The sequence below is a fragment of the Crocodylus siamensis genome, chromosome 15 (genome assembly GCF_052110815.1).
Source record: "Crocodylus siamensis isolate JL-2025a chromosome 15, ASM5211081v1, whole genome shotgun sequence".
In the NCBI taxonomy this organism is placed as follows: Eukaryota; Metazoa; Chordata; order Crocodylia; family Crocodylidae; genus Crocodylus; species Crocodylus siamensis.
This window is the reverse complement of record NC_143409.1, coordinates 38172357-38195773: the sequence shown is the minus strand read 5'-3', so window position 1 is coordinate 38195773 and position 23417 is coordinate 38172357. Positions and strand designations below refer to the sequence as shown.

Sequence of the window (23417 nt, the reverse complement as noted above, 5' to 3'; positions counted from 1 at the left end):
AGTGATTCCTGTGTAGCTTGTAAAGGGCTTGGGGATCTTTTCAATTTAAAAAATAATAGAAATGCGAGTGACTTCAAGCCTCCCTGTGTAACATATGCTTGAGGCAATCGGTACATGATATTGCAGTTGTTATACTTTATAGTTCGCGATACTGTTCATTTTATTGTACTCAACTAGTCAGCATTCTTACTAAAGAGGTCACTTATTTAAAAATTAATAGTTAAGCTCTGAATGCCATAATGTTTCCAACAGATGTTCAAAGTAAGACAATGACGGCATTATTTATGATGGGTGGATTACCCTCTGCTCCCTTAAAAGCAGCTAGTTGGCAAATCCTGGTTATTTTTCATTTCCTACCCAAAGGCCAGCACACAGAGCATTATGCATGTTGAAATATCCGTAGCTTCTGATGTCGCTTTTTAGGGTGTGAGTCTTAGATTTTATGAAACCTGGAATGGAAAGTATGCTAGATATTTTTAGTTAAGGCTTATCATTCACCAAAGCGAGCATAGGTTGCACAAGAAACTGTTCCAGTGTCTTGGCTATTATAGCCAATCGGCAAACCTATCAGTTATATCCTGTCAAGAACTGATGGCATTGTAATCATTTCAGTACCCAGGATGTGGGATAGCAGAACAGAAATGGCAGGCACCTCTTGCGGGTGCTAAGGAGGGAAAGCTGTGTGTGTTCGTTTAGAGCAGAACAGAAGATTTAAAGAACCAGCAGGTTAATCATACTGCTGCATAATGTAAGACTGTGGCTGGGCCCTTGTGAGCACATAAGAGTGGAAGTGTGTACACAGCTGTGCAGAGGCCAATTCTAGTGTGAGTCAAAAGTACAGGTGTAGCAGCAGGCTAGTGTTGTAGATAAGAGTTTTTAGTTGGACTTGGCCTGGGGAAGCTGGCATTAATTCTGTTCATGAAGGTGGTTTCATAAGGACTGAGCAAGAATTGGGCCCTCCTGTGCTAGATACTCTGTAAATGGTCCCTGTCTTTGCAGAGCTTAAATAGACAAATCGGGCAAGGGGTAGGGAAAGGGCATGATAGAATCAAAGGGGACAGTGGTGGCTGGAAATGAAGTGAAATGTAGGAGGTGACTTGAAGAGGGTAAGAGTAGAAGAGGGCAGAGGAAGGCTGTGGGGGAGGCTGGTCTTTGCTGCAGTCAGCCCAAAAGGAGAACTTGGTACACTTTAGACTGCACTTTTTGAATATCTGAGGTTTCTGTTTGGCTGCTAGAATAGTTGCTCCTACCAGCTCTGGCTGGCTCCGTTCTGCAGTTTTTCTCCTGTACTGGAGTTTATTCAGCTGCACTAATTTTGCTTGTAGATGCACCCATATGGTTATAGAGCTCCTGCTGCAGCCTGTGCTTTGGCAGAGCACCTGCAGAAATCTGGCTGTTGCCCCAGAGAGACATGGTCCTCTCCGTGGTGTTTCACAGGGCTGTTCGTTCTGGACAAAACAGCCTTTTGTAAAGTCCAGACTGATCCACGTATTTCATTCTTTTATAACCAAAACCAGGTAATTTTGATTTAAAAAAACAAAACAAAAACCAGTGTTCCTTTGCCATGTGTAACTCCTTGCAGCATCAAACTCATCAGCCCCTGTGGTCTGGATGAATGGCATGGGGTTGTCTGCAGGCTGGATTGGGCTTGCAGACCAGCCCCAAGTGACAGGTCAAGTGTGCAGCCCAGCACGGGCTCTACATGTGAGGCTAATCCAGCGCACACCATGTGATATGTGGGTTGCTTCAGACCCGCAGGCAGCACCATGGGCTAGATCTGGCCCGTGGACCATACCTTTGACACCTCTGTCTTAATACACTAGAACCTAAATGTGAAACTGGCTGGACAGATGATGAGGAAACTCATTATCTTGCATTCAGTTTTTCAGCTCAAATAATGAAAGTAAACAAGCCATATAAGAAGAGACTTAGCCTTGCACTATTTCAGTTTTAATAATTTAAGGTACTATTTATAAAGGATTTGATAGTATTTCAAGATATAGGGGCAGATACAGTGTAGCCCTACTGATCTCTGTAGGGAGAAGTAATTAGCCATGTTAGGCAGAAGAAAGAGCAAGGTAGCAAGTTTTATTATGTAACCTGTTTAGAGAGGTATGGGCTTTCATAGGCTACAGGCTTTGTCAGAGAAACCCTGCAAGATTAATGTGTTTGAACCAAGTTTATCTGTCCCTCTTGAAGGTCTTGTTTATATTAGAAGAGCTTGAGGTATAGCTACATAGGCAAAAGTAATTTAATGATATAACTTATATCAGTTGCCTGAATTAAATAGGATACTAGCATGTGCTATATATTTACCAACAGGTTTTGCTGACTTTGGTATGCCTGTTGGGAGTGTGATTATTTTTTTTTTGTCCTTTCCTACAGTGTCTGCTGGCAAAGCCTTTACATGTAGATCAGGCTCAAATGATCCATGGTACTACTGTACAAACAGCTGGCTGTTTGATACTCAAGTGACTAAAGGCCAACAGCTAGTCAACTTCAGAGTTTTATATTCTTCTGGAGTTGTCAAGTGTAATAGAAAATGATAAAAGTGAAGGGCAAATATCCATTGATCACTAGCCAATCTGGATATAATTCAACTGGCAGACCTGGTTAATCTGAATTGAATGGAAAGCTCTCCTTTCTATATGAATTTGAAAAAATCTGATTAACAGTTACAAGCCAGTGGTACTTTAACTACTTACTGTGAAATTGATTATGTCTTTCTTGGAGGGGTTGGAATTGAGGTTGACAGGCACACAGAGACACCAAGCTTGACAAATCAGGCTTCATTGCCTAGAACAGATGTTTTCTACATTTTCAGCAAGAAGCAAGTATTGATCAGGATGATTAATTGCTGGAGTAAATACATGCTTAACAAGCTAGTAACCAAACACACAAACACTTCATGCTTCCCAATAAGTTCTGTTTCCTTTACTTAGTGGTGCACTGAACTCACAACACCAGCTTGGCCTGAAGTCCCTGAAGAATGGTTTGCACAAATCCATAGTACACCTGCTGCTGTGTCTTCAGCGTTTCCCGCTCCTCGCCCCCTTGTGCATGGGAAAAGGCCATAATGTATTTCCAAATCCTCCCAGACCACTCGGTGCTCCTCCTTACTCCTGAAATTTTATGTATCTTCTGCGTTCTAGTCACTGTTCCCTTGCTTAGCTCTTTGGTAGCAGGCTGCATTTGATTTAAATCCAATCTTTTTAAATCAGTGGTTGGGAAGCCTTGATTTAATCATTGTTTTCTACTTTAATACATATTATTCAAAACTGAGAGAGTTAGATTTTCTTTTTAGAAGGTACATACTATACATTTTTAAGCAGTGATTTTTATTTTGATATTTTTCAGACTAATTTTGCAGCTACATCAGAAAATTAAATTATGATTTGGTTATTTTATTTATCAAAGCTAATTGAAGCGGATGTGTGAAGTCATAGATTTCATGGACATTAGGGCTGGAAGGGACCTCAGAAGATCGCCGAGTTCAGCCCCCCACCCGCAAGGCAGGAAGTCAGCTGGGGTCATAGGATCCCAGCAAGATAAGCATCCAGTTTGCTCTTGAAGGTGTTCAATGCAGGTGCTTGAACCACCTCCGCTGGCAGGCTGTTCTGACCTTGGGGGCTCGGACAGTAAAGAAATTCTTCCTTGTGTCCGGCCTGAAACGGTCTCGCAGGAGTTCGACTGTTCGACCTCGTCATCCCTTGGGGTGCTCTGGTGAACAAACATTCCCCCAGATCCTGGTGGTCACCCCTGATAAACTTATAGGTGGCCATCAGATCACCCCTGAGCCTGCACTTTTCCAGGCTAAAGAGCCCCATGGCTCTCAGCCTGTCATCGTAAGGTCTGTAGTCATTGGGAGGTGAACTGTCTCCAATTCACTAGATTAATCGTGGATATTTGGGGGATATTTTTGGCATGCTGTATTAGGAGGACAACAGTAACAGTCATCAAAAGCAACGGATTTTTTTTTTTAAATTGCTTTATTCAGCTAAAACAACAAGTTCATGTATTTTGGATATTTTTTTTCTTCAATAAAAAATGTATATAATTATTTTAACAAGACAAACGTATATATTTTTGAATTTATATCTATTTTAGTTATAAATGTGAAATGTGTTTAACAAAAAAAGTAAATAGATTATTTCAGCCAGATTAACATGAGAAACTTTAAAATACTGGGTTATGCAGCAAATTTGGTCTTCACCTTCCTCATCCCATTTATTCATTGACTGAAAATGAAAGATGAGCTTTCCTGCTTTTTTAGTTTCCAAGTGATTTCTCAATTAGAATGAATTAGTTCAAAGGAAGAAAATTTTCTTTCTACACTTGCAGAAGAAACTACTGCTGTTTTAAAAGCTGGGTTATCACCAGGGATCCTGGTTTTCTCCGATTTTGAAAAATTGCGAATTCTCTGACTTTTTTTTAATTTTTATCACGGATTTTGGGTTTTTAAAGGCCCCCCACAGACCCACCCCCCCAGTGCTGCTGGTGTCCCAGACTCCGCGCCCCCAGTCTCAACAGCCCTCCTGATGCTCCATGCAACAGCCCCCCAGACCCGCAGGCGCAGACACTGACACCCACCTCAGCAGGTGAGTGGGGGGGGCGGGGAGGGCAGGAGAAAGGGAAGGTGCTGGGGGATAGATCAAGAAGGAGGGCGGGGACTGTGCCCGCTCCCAGGAGCTGGGCCAGGGGTGCCACTCTGTGGGTCAAACACGTGCCAGCCGGCCTGACGGGAGGTTTGCACATGGAGGCTGCCACCACAACTCTGCCACTGCACCCTGTGCTACCATCCCACGGCTGTCTGCACGGCTTGTGAGCCAGTGGCACAGGGTGCAGCAGCAGCAGTGTGGCGGCAACCACTGTGTGTGGGCCACACATTTGCTGCCTGGCTGGGAGGTGAAACGGGGGGCTTGCATGCAGTAGCATGCCCTGAAACCAGCAGCATGGCTCTGCAGTGGTGTGGGGTGGTGGCAGCTGCATGCAGGCTGGGGGGCTTTCTGGGCAAGCGCTGCCACCATGGAGCCATGCCCTTTGCCCCTGGATCCTAGAGGTAAGTGGGGCTTGGGGGAGTGGGGGGTGCTGCTGGCCCCAGGCAGCACACCACAGCTGGGAGCAGGGCCGGGGGGTAAGGGCAGGGGTGCCCCTCTGCGGTGGGCTTTGTGGGCAGTGTGGCGGTGCCTGCCATGTACAGGCTGCACACATGCCAGCCAGCTGCCTGCTTGGGGCGGGGAGAGGGAGGGTGGCATGCGGCTGGGGCACAGGTCCATGGCTGGCTCTGCAGTCGTGGTGAGGGATTGGGGAGGGGCTTGCACACAGTGGCTGCTGCCATTTACCTGTAGGGCCATGACAGTGGTGATGGGTGCTGCCTACAAAAGCTCCTGCTGCTGCTGCAGAGCTGTGCAGCCAGGTGGCACCGGCAGCATGGTGGTGGTCGAGTGGCATGCAGCCATCTCAATGCTGTGCCGCTGCCACTGGCCATGCAGCTCTGAACGTGGCTTCACGGCGGCAGTGGGAGGTTTTGTAGGCAGTGGCAGTCACTGCTGGCAAGGGCGGCCGCTGCCACTTACCTGGAGGGCCGTCCATGCCAGCGGTGATGGCAGCTGCCTACAAAGCCTTGTGCTGCCGCTGTGGAGCTGTGCTTGGAGCTGTGTGGCCAGCGGCAGTGGTGCAGCATGGGGTGGTGGTGGCCAGGTGGCATGCAGCCATTCCCATCCCTACCACTACTCTCTGCTGTGCTGCTCCCACCGGGTGCACAGCTTCAAGCACAGTTCTGTGGCGGCAGTGGGAGACTTTGTAGGCAGCACCCATCACCACTGTCATGGCCCTACAGGTAAACGGCAGCAGGCAAGCAGCAGAAGCAGCCTGTGCCAGTGGTGACAGCTGCTGCCTACAAAACCTCCTGCTGCTGCTACAGACTCGTGCTTGGAGTTGTGCGGCTGGTGGCAGCAGCGCGGGGTGGGGATGGCTGTGTGCCACCTGGCCACCACTATGCTGTTGCTGCTGCCCAGCGGCTGGCTGCACAGCTCTGGGCACGGCTCTGTGGTGGCAGCAGGAGGTTTTGTAGGCAGCGGCCATGACTATCGTCACGGCCCTACAGGTAAGCAACAGTGGCTGCTGCACATGAGCCCCCATCCCTCACCACAGCTACGGAGCCAGCCATGGAGCTGTGCTCCGGCTGCATGCCAGCCACCCTCTCCCCCTTCCCCTGAGCAGGCAGCCGGGTTGTATGTGTGCGGCCTGCACATGGCGGGCAGCACCACACTGTGCCCTGCAAAGTCTCCTGCAGAAGGGCACCCTTCCCCTCAACCTCTGGCCCTGCTCCCAGCTGCAGTGTGCCACCTGGGGCCAGCAGCACCCCCCACTTCCTCAGCTCCCAACCAACTTCTCCAGCCCTGCCCCACAGCCCCAGTTACCTCCATGCTCCAGGGCTAAGGGTGAGTCTGATCCTGAGCCCAGCCTTGGCTGCCTCAGAGGCTCAGGACCCACCCTCCCCCCTCTCCCTCTGGCCAGGGCTGGGGGTTTCCTGCCCTTTTTGCAATCTGGAGCTGTGCCAGCCTTAAAGAGCTCTTTGCAAAAGCAGAGAATCTGTGGATTTCTCTGCTAAAAAGGGAAATCCACATTTTCTCTGATTTTTAAAAACAGGAAATCCTATGGTTTTTCTCTTGTTTTCTGTGGGACATGGAAAACCTGCATCCCTGGTTATCACTTTAATAGTTTCTGGTGGATGTGTGTGCTTAAGTGACTTCCTTCAATACACTTCCTTTAAAACCTCATCAGCAAACATATCTTTCTTGAATGGTTCACCCTTAGGCCCTGAAATTAATTATAGTGGGTATTATGGAGGGATGATTGCTGGATGCCCATGTCATAGCCAACTTCTCTTCTTCAGCATTTAAGGATTGACCCTGGTACTGAGTATAGAGAACGTTGGCAAGAAAATGAGCTGGAGATAGGCATTTTTAAAAAATGGATTAAGCACTATAACTTAATTCTGTCATTGCTTATTTCTCTTTCAAGGTCTCACTTGGTTCTTTCCAAATTTCAACAGCATCAGCAATAAAAAGTCATTTGTTCAAGGCTACAGAAATAGGCTTCAGGATAGTCAGCATATGTTCTACATTTCTCTTTAGCCCAGTGTTGAGAACTTTTGGCTATGACAGTTCCATCTGTTTTGTCATGGTTTTGTTCACAAATTGTCACTGGATTAGGCCAGTTCTCAATATATCGCTCAAAACAGTCCACTACCAAGTTCCAGTGCACATCTTGTGGGAGAGTTAGTTTGGTTCCTTCTGCTTTCTTCAGAGCAGCTGCTGCAAAGTGGTTGTTACAGAAGCATTTTGCAATTTTAATATTAGCCTTTATTTCTGGAGCATGGGAGTCTTTGGCTAAGAGGTGCATCAAATGAACACTGTAGTCATGTTATTAGCAGGCATTCTGGTTTTCCCTGATTAAAAAAAAAAAAAAAAAATCACAAATTCTTTTATTAAAAATCCCCAATTCCATGATTTAAAACGAAGGCCCCTCACAGAATTCCACCCCCCACCCCAGCCCTGCTGGTGCTCCTCACTCCCACCCACAGCTCCTGCTCCCCAAGCCCTGGGCTCCCAGTTTCCAGGCTAGGGGGCAACAATCTAGGTCTGCAGCCCCCTGCCCCTGCAGGAGGCAGTAGCTGCTGCAGCAGAGTGGAGCCTGGATTTCCCCACTCCCCCTTCTCTGCTACCTGCTCGCTGCAGGCACAGCTGAAGTCAGGGTGGTGGGGGCTGCTCCCAGTGCCCCTGGAGGGCAGGGGGACCCCCCCCCCCACATCTGTGCAGAGGCTGGGGCCTGTGCACTGCCTGCTGTGGGCTCCCACCCTGCTGCCCTGTCCCAGTGCCTCCATAGCGCAATGTGTGTGACCCTGTGCCATAAAGAGCAGGAAGCTACCTGCTACTGAGTTGTGTGCTGCTCTGGTGAGGCATCCCCTGCCTGTGTGGCTGCCCCGCTGCAGCAGTGTGGGGTTGCACGCAGGGGATGTGTGCAGGGGGTGCAGACAGCATGGAGCTTGCGGCAGCAGGCAGCTTTGTGTACGGCTCTGTTGTTCCCTGCAGTTCTGACTTGCACATAGTGGGCAGCAGAGGCCCTGGGGGAGGGCAGCAGGGCAGGGAGCAAAAGCCTGAAGCAGTCAGCCCAGAGCCCCCACCCTGCACACAAATCTGGGGGGCACAGGTCCCACCCCTTCCCCCCACAGGAGTGTGCAGAGCAGTGGGGAGCAGCCTGCCCCACGCACAGATCTGTGGTGTGTGGGTCCCCCCGTTCCCCTGGGAGTGTGTGTAGTTGTGGGGAGCTGACCCTGCCTCCCTTGTCCCCCAGAAGAGCTGCCTGTGGCCCTGCCCTGTTCCCAGTCCCTAAACCCCAGGTACTGCCCAGCTGGGCAGCAGCCCCAGCCAGCCCTGCTCAACTCCCTCCCACCTTCCCTGTGGGAGCCTCAAATCCCTCCCCCAACTTACCTGGAGGAGCTGCTCTCCAGGCTGCCTGGGGCCCCCTGCCTGACCGCCCTCCTCCCAGCCCTTTGCAGGATGGAACTGTGCCAGCCTGCAGAGGGCTTGTTGCAAAACTGCAGACTCCATGGGTTTCTCTAGTAAAATGAGAAATTTGTGATTTCCTCCCCTAAAATGTGAAATCTGTGGTTTACTTTGTTTTCCCATGGTAAATAGAAAACCTGGGTTTCTGGCTATTAGCTAGCGGCTTTCTTCACTTCTAGATTTCTTTTCATCTTTGATACATTTGAAGCACAGTCTGTGACAAAACTGCGTACTAGACATTTTGAATTTTTTTTCACAGTTCATTATAGATTTTACTGCTACTTCTTGTAGGTATTGTGCTCTGTGTGTGTGTGTGTGTGTTCTTCTTGATGTATCAATTGTTTCTGTAAGGTAGACAGTCCTTTCTTCTGTTGTTACATAAGCATGTTACTGGATTATTGTGGACATTGCTCTACCCATCAAGACTTGGGTTAACAATTTTCCCTTCTAGACTTTTTTCATGCTGTTCTATTTCTTTCTCATACAGTTTATCTTATAACAATTTGTCTGCTACATCTGTTCTATTGGATGGACTGTATCCTAGTTGTAATAACTGAATCATGTCAATGAAGTGTGCTTTTCAACCATATGGAAAGAACAGTTTGTTGTATAAAGAAACCAAGCATTTTTTTTTCCATCAATTCCTCTTGCTGTAATCTGCTTGGTCTTATTACAAATTTATCTATGGTTGTTTCTGGATGATGGAGATTAGCAGATAACTGAAACTATAGACAGTGATGATGTTGAAGATGAGTGGTCAGAATCTTGTATGTTGAAGATGGATCTTCCTGAACAAAAGATGTCAATGCAGTCACTGCAGTACTGTTCATTTAGTATTACTCATCGCACTACTACTTTAGAAGTGAAACTGTAAAAGGCAGATCTGTCTTTTACAATGTCAGTCATTATCTTATATCACAGTTGCATTTAAGAATATGATTGTTCCATAAAATAACAACTGCACTTTTTGCTTGAACACTTGCATGAGAATTCAAGTAGTCCTGAAGTCTTCCCAAAAAGATATGGACAGGGAAGAGGGGCGGTCCTTAAGAAAGTAAACTTCCTCATTTCATACTTCTAATCCGGAGGTCTTGTGTGTTCAGACATGTTCCATTTATCATCTTCAGAGCAGCTTCCTCTTGAGAAGGAGCACTTCTCATGACATTGTCTCATATGGGCAACCAGGCCTTGCATTTTTTGTTGCACTGTTCACATTTTGCATGCATGCCTGTCTTACCTGTAGGTAGAGGAACTTCATTAAAATACTCCCAAACAGGGTCTCTCTTATGGCATGGCAAGCTTGCTGCTATGACGGGTTTTCCCTTTTATCATACCATTCTCTCACTGGATCTCAAATCAGTGGAGAGGCTATACTCAGACTTATCACTCAAGACTTTGGAATCTTCTGCTCAAAATGTGATTCCTCCTTGCTCAGATCTCCACCCCCAACAATCCTCTATTCATTTAACTTCTTGAAACGTTGCACTTTTAGGGAGGTAAGAGGTTGATTCTGTATACACAAACTTGCAGAGACACTTGCAGGGCTGATGGGTAGGTAATTGGGTTTCTTGTCTCTCATCTCCTGCTGTTAACAAGGAGACACAAATCTGCAGTCTGAGAACCTAAACTAAGCATCACAGAGATGCTCAATGTGATCTTCTAGACTGAGCAAGGGGTCCCATTGGGTAGAGGTGTGGTGTTTTTTTGTTTTAACCTTTACTAATCTGTAGAGGAACCTCATAAGAATGGGCCCCTAATATAGTCCATGGCCTGCTGTGACCTATTTATAAGACTTTTCTACAAAGGTTACATGAGTATATTGTCTCAAATAGACATTATTACTTCTAATTATATACTATTCCATGATGATATCTCTGAGCTTTAGCAAATCTTAAATAAAAACTATATAGTTTTTTTGTTGTTGGTTTTTGTTTTTTTGTTTTGTTTTTTTTTAAAAAGCATCTTGACAAAAAAAATGGAATAATATGATTTAAATAACGCCCCCCCCCTTTAAATTAAACTGATCTGATTTGAGGGTTTCTTTTTATCCACCCTGTTTGGTAGTGGACTGAGAGTGGAGTTAACACTTCCTTTTGTAAGATCTAATGCTAACCAAGAAGTTGTATACAGCATATTTCAGGAAAGAAGATGGAAACCTGGTGAACCAGAAGCAAGGTCAAGAGATGGGGAAAGGCAAGGGCTGTAAGAAGAGTGGAAGCTAGGAGTGCCTGGGACTAAAGAAAGGGGACTGGGGGAGGTAGGGTGAGATTTGGAGAATGGCTGAATTTGGGATGGAAAGATCGTGTTGGAGACTGCACCAAAAAGAATTAGTCCACAGTCTGAGGGGATTGGGTTTGGAACATTTTATTGTGACAACTTAAGGAGCACCTTCATGTGGATGCATTTTAAATAGGTTTGGTCTGTACCCCTATGCATGCCAATAAAGCATGCTTACAATCTTGCCCTGTGCATCACAGTCTGAATTTTTTAACATAAGGGGGTGATGGCCAACTTAACAGAACTTTTCTTAAAGACACTGAGTGCATCTACATGAGATGTTTGCTGTGAAGCTGACTAATTAGCTCTGCAGTAAACCTCTCAGCGTTGATATGTGTGCCCCTATTGGGGCATAGGAAACTAAAACTCCGCAGCAGGGTAGTACTTGTAAATAAAAGTACTACCTTGCTGTGGAGTTCTTGCATATGAGGACGCTAAGCCAGTTGGCTGAAGCACTTTTGTGTCCTAGCCATCCCCTCCACAGCACACTGAGCTGGTTGGAGCAGCCCTGGGTTGGTAAGCTGATCCCTGGGGCCCCATGCCAGCCAGGGCTGCTCTGACCAGGCTCCACATGCTGTGCATGAACTCCAGAGCTGATTCCTCCAGAGTTAATTGCTCCCGGACACATGTTCAAATGGCATGCCCAGGAGCAAAAAAGCTCCAGAGCAATAAACTCCAGTTCATTAATGTGCACTAATTGCACATACAGATGTGCCCATTTATGTACTATAATGTAATGCATTGATTAAAATTTAAATGAAGATTAACAGTTTGTTTTTACTCAGTCTTTATTACCACCGCCTTTCCCTCGAAATGAGAACTGCCAAGTCCTGTGATAAAGGGAGCAGACAATAGTCTGCTTGCACTGTGCCTTCATTTTCTGAAATCATGTTTTCAGATCTCCTTGTAACAGAGCATTTTAGGATGGGCAAACAAGCTGATATTTGTATTCAGAGGGCTTGTTTGTTAGGAAACACTTGGAAATATTTGGATAAGGAAAATGGACTGGAAATAAAAGAACATTATGTATGAGTTAATGGGAATATGAGCAGGAGAAACATCTCAAGATGAGAGAGGACAATTATTTCTCTCTTCAATATGTAAAGATATGTAGCTATGTAAGGGAATGCCTATAATAAGAATTTCTGGGTGGATAGGGCATAGATGCATTAGCAGCAAACATGCCCAAAAAGGCACAGAGCATGGCTTTTTCTTTAGGGGGAAAAAAAGCAGTCCTCTATTCGGGTTAAATTTTCACATGTACCCTCTTCCCCCACTTCTTAGTTAAGATATACTGCTACCATAGTCCAAGTCCATTTGTGTCTCTACTGTCAAATACAGTAGAAGGCTGAACAAGTCCATATGTCCAATCAACAGTAAGTTGCTCTACCTTGTTTCTGCAGTGGAGTTGCCTTCCTTCTCAACTCTCAACAGTTCTTGATCAGGAAATCTCTTTCTACTTGTGAGAACTTGAAAAAAATCTTTGTTTCTAAATTCTTTTGTTAACAAAGTACCCTTAAAAGGCACATTCTGGCTATGGGCTGAAGTACCTTTTTAAATTGCTTCAGTTAGAGAGAGCTGCCTCTCAGGAGGGTGCATCCAGTCTTAAACAGCAAAAGTTAGCACCACGCTATAATGATATGAATGAGTTTTAAGTGTACAGCACCTTTATGCTGAATGATTTCATAGATTTCATAGACATTAGGGCTGGAAGGGACCTTGGGAGATCATCGAGTCCAGCCCCCTGCCCAAAGGGCAGGAAGTCAGCTGGGGTCATAGGATCCCAGCAAGATAAGCGTCCAATTTACTCTTGAAGGTGTTCAATGTAGGTGCTTGAACCACCTCCGCTGGCAGACTGTTCCAGACCTTGGGGGCGAATGAAACGAGGTAAAGGTTGTAATGGCCTTGCTAAGTTTGCATTGTTGTAAGCTTACAGATGAAACGGTGCCTGTACACATGCAGCAGTGCTGCCCTGGTGCATTGTAATGACAGCACATCAGAGCCGACTTGATCAAGTCTGCTGGAGCATGGTATATACCATGGTCCAGCAGACTCTAGCATCTTGTGTCAGTGTCCCTGTGATAAAAAATGGCAATGGGGGAGCTTTAGCTTGTTTGAGCTTTAGTTAAAGTATTCTGACCGCCATTTTTTTTCAGTGCAGGGATGCTGATGCATGAGATGTTCTGGACGCTTTAATTAAACCTGAGATCCCAGAGGGGAGAGGAGTCGGGTGTCCCAGAAGAGTGGTCATTCCTTAAGATGATCCTCCAAGCCCAAAGGGAGGTAATCCCAACACAATTCAAAGGGGGCAAGAGGGCGCGAAAGCCCCCATGGCTCACCAAAAGCATACGGGAATGTCTCCTAGCTAAAAAGGCATATGTCCAATGGAAGGGAGGGACCATCACCAGGGAGGACTATACCTTGGTTGCTTGGGGCTGTAGGGGGGCGGTCAGGAAGGCCAAGGCAGAGATGGAACTGGGACTAGCTACCCAGATAAAGGACAACAAGAAGTCCTTTTTTTAAATACATAGCGGGTAAAAAGAATGTACTGGGTATATGGGGCCTCTTCAAGACACGCTAGGAAATCTGGTCGTTGCACCAGACGACAAAGCTAACCTATTTAACAATTTCTTTGCCTCCATTTTCCTGAGCAGGGATTGGGTTACCCCTCCCACCGGGACCCCTGTAGGCCCCAGGGGAGGTGCACCCAGGCCTAGGGTCACTGAGGATCTAGTAAGGGACCTTCTGGAGGGACTGGATGTATTTAAATCAGCAGGTCCTGACTATCTCCACCTCGGGGTGCTGAGGGAATTAGCAGAGGTAATTGCGGGACCCCTGGCATGGCTTTATGAGCATACATGGTGCTCTGGTGTGGTGCCAGAGGACTGGAAAAGGTCAGTGTAGTTTCCATTTTCAAAAAAGGGAGGAAGGAAGACCCAGGAAACTATAGGGCAGTTAGTCTTACCTCGATCCTGGGTAAGGTTTTTTTTGAGAGAATTAACTTGGCGCATGTCCACAAGGGGCCAGCAGGGGAGATTAGGTTTAGGGGCAACCAACACGGGTTCATTAGAGGCAGGTCCTGTCAGACCAACCTGGTGGCCTTCTATGACCAGGTCACAAAACTTTAGATGCAGGGGTAGCAGTGGACGTAGTCCTTGTGGACTTTCGGAAGGCCTTCGACACTGTCTCTCACCCCGTTCTCATTTAAAAAAAACTAGGTGACTGTGGTGTCGACACCTACACAGTCAAATGGGTCACCGACTGGCTGGAGGGTTGCACCCAGAGAGTGGTGGTGGACGGGTCTTATTCAACCTGGAGGGATGTGGACAGGGGGGTTCCCCAGGGCTCGGTCCTCGGGCCTACACTGTTCAACATCTTCATCAGTGACTTGGACAAGGGGGTAAAAAGCACCCTGTTCAAATTCGCAGATGACACTAAGAGGTGGGGGTGGGGTGTGGGCACATTAGAAGGGAGGAATAGGCTGCAGTTGGACCTAGACAGGTTACAGGGGTGGGCAGATGAGAACAGGATGGGATTCAATACTGTCAAGTGCAAGGTGCTGCACCTGGGGAGGAAGAACCAGCACCATACCTACAGGCTGGGGAACTCCGTTTTCGTCAGTGCAGAGGCAGAAAAGGATCTTGGAGTCATTATTGATGCCAAAATGAACATGGGCTGACAGTGTGGGGATGCAGTAAGGAAGGCCAACCGCACTTTGTCATGCATCCACAGATGCATCTCGAGCAGCTCCAAGGAGGGGATCCTCACCCTCTATGCAACACTGGTCAGGCCGCAGCTGGAGTACTGCGTCCAGTTCTGGGCGCTGCACTTCGGGAGGGATGTGGACAGCATGGAGGGTCCAGGGGAGGGCCACCTGCATGATCCGGGGGCGGCAGGGCAGGCCCTACAAGGAGAGGCTGAGGGACCTGAACCTGTTCAGCCTCCACAAGAGCAGGCTGAGGGGGGATCTAGTTACAAACTAGTCAGGGGGGACCAGCAGGCACTAGGGGAGTCCCTGTTCCCCTGAGGACTACCAGGAGTGACTAGAAATAATGGTCACAAGCTGGCAGAGGGTAGATTCAGGCTAGACAGAAGGAGGTGCTACTTCACAGTCAGGGCGGCTAGGATCTGGAACCAACTTCCAAGCGAAGTGGTGCAGGCTCCTACCCTGGGGGTGTTTAAGAGGAGGCTAGATGAACACCTTGCTGGGGTTGTTTGACCCCAGTACTCTTTCCCGGCATGGCAGGGGGTTGGACTTGATGATCTGCTCAGGTTCCTTCCGACCCTACCAACTATGAACCCAGCTCTTGGAGCTGCTCTAAAGCCCCCCAGCCCTAAGCAAGTATATAACTGCCTATTCTGATCAACCACATGTTCAACACCACAGGAGTCGATCCCAAACAAGTGTGGCCATCTGGCATTCTTATGTATTGTAATGTCCACTCTGAGTATGATCCCAATTTATGCTATTTAATATGGAAAAACTGTCAGCACTTGCAGTTTTATGCAGTATAGTTATGAAATCTGCTTAAAATACTTGTTTCTTTTACCTACCTGATAAAAAAAAAAATAAAAATAATCTTTAAAAAAAAAAAAATCTCAATTTGTATCATTTCTGCCTTCCCTTTCTCTTACTCTTAACACTTATAACAGCCTGGCATGTGATAAAATAGGCTTGGAGCAGTTGAAAAGAATAGACAGTATGGCAGCATGGTTTCATATGTCCAAATACCATTCTGAAAGGAAGAATACTGATTGAACAACATATGGGGGTGACAAAAGCAGTTAATTTTATTTCTGTTACATTTGACAATGGATTTATTCATGTTTAGGGAGATATAGGGAGCCCTGTCAGTCTGATGCGTTAGTCAAGATTATAGGAGCCAGGATAGATTTGTACCTTAAATTAACCAAGGGATGTGTGTACTTAATTATAAATAATATAGTACAAGCTTTCATGGGCTGAAGCTCACTTCAGCTGTTGTGAAAGGAAGTGCACAAAATTGCATGAGTCACATGACCAAAAATAGTTGTTGGGGTTTTTTTTGGGTGTTGTCCCAGTCCTCCCCCCCCCGTTACAAAATATAAAAGTGAAACCTTACACTGAGTGGAAAAAAAAATAAAATAAGCCTCCATTAACAATTTTTGTCTTGGGAGAGACTGAAGGAATTGAAGTATTTTGGGATCCTGTTTTGTTTAAAGTACTTTTTTAGTGTGCCATTCAGAAAGATTGCAGAGGCTACATTTACAGGTCTTCTCAAAACTGTGTCCCTCTGTCTTGTCCATCAGAAAGTTATATTAAGGGAAGAATGCTTTGAATGGTGTTGTGGTTGTGTTGGAGTAATGTTTGTAGTTGTGGCTGTCGAGGAATTATGCATGAGACAAAGATTGTTCTGGGTGATACTTTTATTGGATGAATGGCATGGTTGGGATAGACTAAGATGAGCTTTGAAAAGCAGTGCAAGGTGACCTGATGAATGCATTGCATTTGAAAGCTTGTCTAAGACTCTCCCAACCGTGCCGCTGGTTCAATAAAAGATATCGCCCACAACGATCCTTGCCTTGCACTGAATGATGTTGAACAGATTGGCTATTTGCTTTAAAACATTTCTTTAATTTTTTTTCTGTACGAAGAGTAATCACCAATAATTCCGTGTGAAAGCAGGAGAAGAGGAGAGCAAGTGTCATTCCTCAGGGATATGTCTTTTAGTTTAGCATTGTTTAATATCTTCACTTATGACTTGAAGGACATAATTGAGTGTATACTCAATATATTTGTACCAAGCTGGGAGGAATAGCTTTAGGGAGCATGGTTAGGATTCAAAATTACACTGATGGAAGTCAAGGATGACAAGTGCTAAGTACTTGAATTTGGGCATTTGATTGCTCCTTTCTAAGATGATCTAGAGAGTGGCCGTCTACATGCTTTAAAATAAGTTCAGCAGTTTATAATGTACAGGTATTTGTGATTTATTTTTATTTTGAACTTCTGCATTTAAACCCTATAAATCTCTTTAAATCTGGAACCTGTACGAACTGTGTGAGTGCAGTTTCTTCAGAAGTCATATACATGTAATTTCCAAGCAAAACCAAATTGGACCAGATATTCTCACAAACCTGACTCTGTTTTGGGTCTTGGAAAGTGCCTGGACAAGTATGGTTGTTTATTTTCAAGGTCATAGCAAAGCGTGCAGCAGGGTACAGCTAAACACTTGGTCTAGCTTTTTCCATGATGGTTTTTATACAACTTCATAGAATCACTGAGTTGGAAAGGACCTAGAGATTCATGTCCCTTAGCCTCTCCTCATAGGGCTGGCCGCTGAGGTCCTCAACCATATGAGTGGCCCTCCTCAAACATAGTTAACTTGAAAAAAAATTCCAAATATTGATAAAACATGTCACATTTAAATAAACCATTTCCCCAAAAAAGTTTTAGATGAACTCTCTCTTTCCTCTGATAATTTCCCATCTTTTTCCACTTTTTCCTGCTTCTGTTCTGAGTTTCTGTTTGGGACTTAAAGTGCTGAAACATTTGTTCATGTGCAGTGGATGCCATAAGAACCTCAGGAGGAAATCTTTTCTTGTTTCAGTCCAGTTTTGCAGTTTAGGAAAACCTTATGAAATGCCCTGAACTGCACTGCAGTCTGCTTATCCTTTTGCTTCTGGTGACTTGACTAATGAAGTCTAAGGTTCTGGTCATACAAGATATCATGCACCTGTTTAGTTTAACCTACTGTTGCGAAGATCACTTCCATATGAATATTTAGTTTTGGCGTAAGCCTGTGTTTGCTGGATCGGGACCCAAGTGATGAACAAATATGTGGAGGAAATATTTTGAAATTTGAAAAAAAAAATCTTGCTCTTCAGAGGAGAACAGTTTCCCTAAAACTAGCAGAGCATCAAGCACATGAGAAAAAGGAAAATCTAAATTGGAATATATGAACAAAACAGACCCAAGTCAACAGGCATATGGAAAACATGTGCAAAGAGTGCATGAGCTGCTTATCAAGCCTCAGCAGCCTCTTGCAAACAATAGCTGCAGGAGAAGCTCATCAAATTTGTATTATTCATTTAATTGTTAGCATTCATTTGCAGACTTAAAAAAAAAGTCTCCAAGTTTTTTCCTTTCTTCTACAGAGAAATGTGCCACTCTTTTGAGTGGTTGAATCCATCCCCGCTGTTCCCCTCTGCTTCTTCATTTTGAAGTTTAGAAAATCTGAGCCATACTAGAATTTCTCTCTTTACTTAAAAAGGAAGAAGAAGGAAAAAAAAGAAACTAGCAGTCATGAGTATTAACAGATGGACAGGAATAGGAACCAAACTGTGCTGCCCCAGCGTGGCCCTGAACCAGGCTGTGTGCGCCAGGATCAGGTTCTGGCACCCTGTGTTGTCCCTGCATGCCAGGATCAAGCCTGGCACTGCCCCCTCCTGGCCCTGTGTGTGAGGAACAGGCCTGTGCCATCTCGTGCCTGGCCCTGCAGTTGGGATGGCGTGCCATATACCAGATCTGGAAACCTGGGAGCAGGAGAGTCATGCCACTGCATTCATGTTTCCAATTTTTTGGACTTATGGTATGTAAAACTGGCTCTTTGAGATCTTTCCAAGTGGCTGAATCCAAAACAGTACTTGAAATAAAGTAGTATTTTGGAATGCTGCACTTTGTTACATTTTGATCGGGATGGAGGGAGAGTGGGAGGACAGCCTACCACAGGGGAGTCTGACACTTCACCTCCATTCCTGGCTGCATGATGTCCCACCCATTGTGTGGCTTTCCATCAACAAAACTTTGGGAACATCTTCATTGGTATTTGTAGTAAGAACAGGGTGCTGTTAACTTATGCAAAGCCTTTGTCCTTTGAGAGGCCAGGAACTAGCGCTACAAAAGCTGCTTCTTGACAACTGAGGCATTTCTAGTGCCTGAACTTAAAATTTATTAACTGTAATGAAAGACATTAGGACATTAGACCCTGACATTAGGGCTGTGCGAGGCTGTGGACCATGCTTCAGATCTGAAGAAGCTTCGGATGCTTCAGCATCTGAAACAGCATGTCTGGATTGAAGTGGTGGCTTTGTTAGGCTTTCTGAAGCAGTTCGGAAAAGCTTCAAACTTGAGACATGGGTGCTTGTGCAGCTGCGTCTGTCTTGGGGCCCAGAGGAGGGGGTGGGAACTACTGCAGGCCTGGCTGCTAAGCTGCTGTGTTACCAGTTACCAGTCAATTGTGATTCACTCGGGGACCAGCTCATACACAGGACCTAGCTAATGTAACCAGTTAATTAGCAACAATTAACACCTACAAAACAGACAGACTAAGGACAGGAAATAATCGATACAGACAATCAACTGCCCCAAGACAGAGACAGTCACTTGCACAAGCACCCATGTCATGAGTTTTGTCTGTCAGCAGCTAGGGGTGCAGGGCCCCAGAACCCAGAAGCCCTGCGCTGATCTCCTTGACAGCTGGCAGGCTTTGTGGCCATAGCAGGGGCCACCATCCCTGCAGCTGTCACCCCGCTGCACCTTAACACACACAGTGTCACCCATGTCATAAGTTTTGCTTGTCTGCAGCTTGAGGTGCAGTTTCCCCCAAACCCCTGCACTTATCTCCTTGAAACTGGGCAGGCTTTGTGGCCCCAGGAGGGGCTACCACCCCTGTGCCAATCTTCTTGAAACTTGGCAGGCTTCATGCTCTCAAAGCAGGAACCCACTCCAGAGCTCCGGATTGGATCCCTGACTGTCCTACTCTGAGATAAAAGGCCTAGCATAGGAGCTTCTGATTGTTATTTAGTTGCTCTCTTTGGATACATGTGACCAGGAGAAATAAAGGCCTTCATGAAGATTACTGAGGAGGAAAAATATTTAAACTTCTTGAACACAAGTGAGCGCAGTGAGTGAAAACAAAACTGCAGACCAAGTTATCAAAAGTAAAAAAAAAAAAAATCAATAGTCCATTCCTTAACATATGTGGATTCATTTCCTTCTCTGAATTTCAGTACTTGGTGAGGGCAAGGTAAAGAATTCAGCTAGGGTTTTTAGTTGTGCCTCTGCAGTAGTTAAAATGTGACATCTTGAGCTAAGCTTTTCACGGTTTAATAAGACCACTAATCTCCAAGAATTTCAGGGAGTGCAGTGTTTGCTCTGTGTAGTCTGTGTTGGTAGGGAAGTGACATGTGGCTTTTGGGACGCGATTTTTCAGTACATATGAAGTCACTGTTTTCTGAAAACTGGATCCCTTTTTTAGACGTTTGTAATTGGCCCTCAAAATTACCTGTTACTTCGGAAAATATAGGCCATATAAGTAGATACTGTAACACAGTGATGTTACATTGCTGTCGCATTCTGAATTTGCACTGGCTTTCCCTTCTTTTGAGCTTTCAGCTTCCCTGGCTAGGTAAGACTTATCCATAATCCATTTATTAGCTACATTCAGGGTGTAGCGGAGGGCAGAATCTGTTTCATTGCTTTCAGAGAAAGGGTCTCCTTTTGAGAATCAAAGGTAGGCAAGTCAAGAGGAAAAAATATCCTAAATCCCATACCTTCTGACAAGATTTAAATTTGGGGTGTCATTTTGATCTGTCATTTAGATTTGACGAAGTTGTGCTTTTTATTCTTTTGGGTTTGTGGTTATTTTTTTTTTAGTTTGACTCTGGAGTACACGTTGAGATGATGAACAAGTTTCAGTGATTTTTTTTTTTTTTCCTCCTTGTTTCTTAGGCACCAATGCTCCATTTACCTCAAAAGTATAGCTGTTAACACATCTTTGTAAGTGGACACTTAATAATATGCCACTTGTGATTAAGGAGGTTTGGCATTTACTGCGAAAGTGATTAAGGTCCTGTAAAATAGATTCTGTTATGATGGATTGCTGTAGAGTACAGGGACCAGAACATAAAGCTTTCACATTTTACATAGGACTGCTCACTAAAACAACAGACTCAGCAAATTCACATGTCATATAGTAATGATTAATAGTTGCCATTAAGCAGCTAATAAAATAAAATAAAAGCAATGCACATAAATTTTTGTACATGGAGATTTGGCTGGTTAGCTCACGAACTTTCTCTTATTCCATTGCTTTCAATTCAAGAAAGTTTTTGAGGATGAAATAAAGGCTGTAGTTTTCATAGTAGAAATATGTTCAGAGTTGTTCTACTGCTCTGTTTAAAAAATAAGCCTGACTTGCTATTTCCATATTCCTCTCGTGATGCAGACACAGGTTAGTAAATATGATCATTGGATAATACTCAGCATCCAGAAAAAGAAATTGTACCTGTCTGTTCCTCTCCCCCTTCCCAATTCTACACAACTTTATCTGCATGAAAGCTAATGGCATATATATATGTGTACATGTACGTCACACGCGCGCACACACACACACACACACACACCTGAATTAGTAGACTGTTTAAGAATTTTAAAACAATATTTTTATCATTAGGTGGTGCAATATCATTAGGTGGTGCAATTCCATTGAAGGAATTTGAGCTAGGTTGATATAGGTTATGTATCTGACCCAATGCTCCAGAAAGAAAATTTAAATATTGGGTACCTTTTAGTAGTCTAATTTATAAGTTGACCCTGCCTATAAGTAGCAATCACATTTTTAGGTTAAATTTAGAAAAAGAAACTTTTTCCTGAATACGGATTGATAGCTAAAGTCCTTGAACTGCTGCTATTATTACAAATCCCACAGGAGGATCCAGTAACAAAGAAAAGGTACCAACACGTTAAGTGCTCTAAATACTAAAACTAAAAAAAAATAAATCTTCTTTACCAAAGATAACTTTCCCAATGCTTAACTTGTTGTCTTCAGCCTAAAATCCCATGTCAAAATGCATAAAGACAGATGTGTTTTTAAATCTGTATAAACAACTAAATCAAGACTGGCCCATATTAAAAGGTCAGATTGGAAGTTTGAATCCAGCACTACAATTCAAATGACAGGTTGAGCCAAAACTATGGATCCAAACTGTCCAGATTTTGGGGGTTAAAGTTCCAGACCTTTTCTCACTTTTTGCAGGCTGTGTGGGGAGGCAGAAGGTGCATGGTTGTGTTTTGCATCATCATTATATGTAGATGTCAGCTGAGATTTGACTTCTTCTAAAAATATGAACCAAGCACCTTCAGTTCACTTGCGGTTTGAATTCCCCAGGAGCTGAAGTGAGGGGTAGCAAGAATATATATGCAGCAATGTAAGATTAGGGAAATTGAGTCAGTTCTGCCATCTAAAATACTTAGCAGCATGAAGCCATATTTCCTGTACATGAAACTTCATGTCTCCTAAATGCATATTTAATCTTGTTACTGGGCATCTGCAGGGAAGCCAGTCAAACTTTGCTGGTGTTGTAGATGAATGTTTTGTCTCTGCAGTAGCTCCTCTTCATCTTGTATTAGTTTTCTCTTTCAATTCCATTATCATGCCTAGGATATTTCTGAGTTTGAGTTTGGGCTCAGGAATATTCCCATGATAGTTCCACTACTGCCTGTTATTTGAGTGAGCAGTCCTGTCTGGACAGACACCTTGCAGGTGCAAGCTCTTCCGCTGCTTGAACTGTGAGACGTCTGTGCAGGTAAGATTGCTTACTGTTGAGGCTTCCACCCAGGTGCTGGTTTGGCGCTGTTGGGACTGTGGCTTGTGGATTCATAGATTTCATAGCCATTAGGGCTGGAAGGGACCTTGGAAGATCATGGAGTGCAGCCACCCACCCAAAGGGCAGGAAGTCAGCTGGGGTCATAGGATCCCAGCAAGATAAGCATCCAATTTGCTCTTGAAGGTATTCAATGTAGGTGCTTCAACCACCTCTGATGGCAGGCTGTTCTAGACCCTGGGGGCTCGGACAGTAAAGAAATTCTTCCTTATGTCCAGCCTGAAATGGTCTTGCAGTAGTTTATAACTGTTTGACCTCGTCATCCCTTGGGCCCTCTGGTGAACAAATGTTGCCCCAGGTACTGGTGGTCACCCCGATCAACTTATAGGCGGCCACCAGATCACCCCTAAGCCTGTGCTTTTCCAGGCTAAAGAGCCCGATGGCTCTCAGCCTGTTGTCGTAAGGTCTGTTTTCCTGACCTCTGGTCATGTGTGTGGCTCTTCTCTGGACTCCTTCCAGTGACAGCCAGGTGGGGGAGTGTCAGTGATGTGAGCAGTGCCTTCTAGTGGTGTCCTTCAGGGAGGAAGCAAGAGAGCTACAGAAGGTGGTGGCGAAGGTCCAAAGCATGCTCAGCCATGAAGAGTTTATTGATTTCGTGCCGGAGGAGTCCTCTAGGAGGACTGCCAGAGGCGGTGCTGGAGAAGGAAAAGAACATGGACTCCCAGGAAGGTAGAAGCTGGGAAGTTGTTGTCACTGGCAGGAATCATAAGGCCTCACCTCGGCTGGCAGTGGTTTAGCTGGAGAACAGATATGGAGCTGTAGCAACAGAGAAGGAGCACGTTCCTTCAGCAGAAAAGGCCATGTTGGGGACAGGGGCATCCATCTGCTGGCTTGACTTGTTCTCTTAAGTTCTGCTGCTTGCCTGGAGCCTGGATCCAAGATGTCATGGACGGATAACTGAGACTCATTTGGCTCTTGGACTAC

At 45.2% G+C, this 23417-nt stretch overlaps 1 protein-coding gene across 2 annotated transcripts in view; it reads left to right on the top strand.

Annotated features, from left to right (window-relative positions):
• The window catches only part of LOC149852365 (neuronal acetylcholine receptor subunit alpha-7), a 104187-nt gene that overhangs the window by 1914 nt on the left and 78856 nt on the right, over nt 1-23417 (top strand). The window lies entirely within an intron of this gene.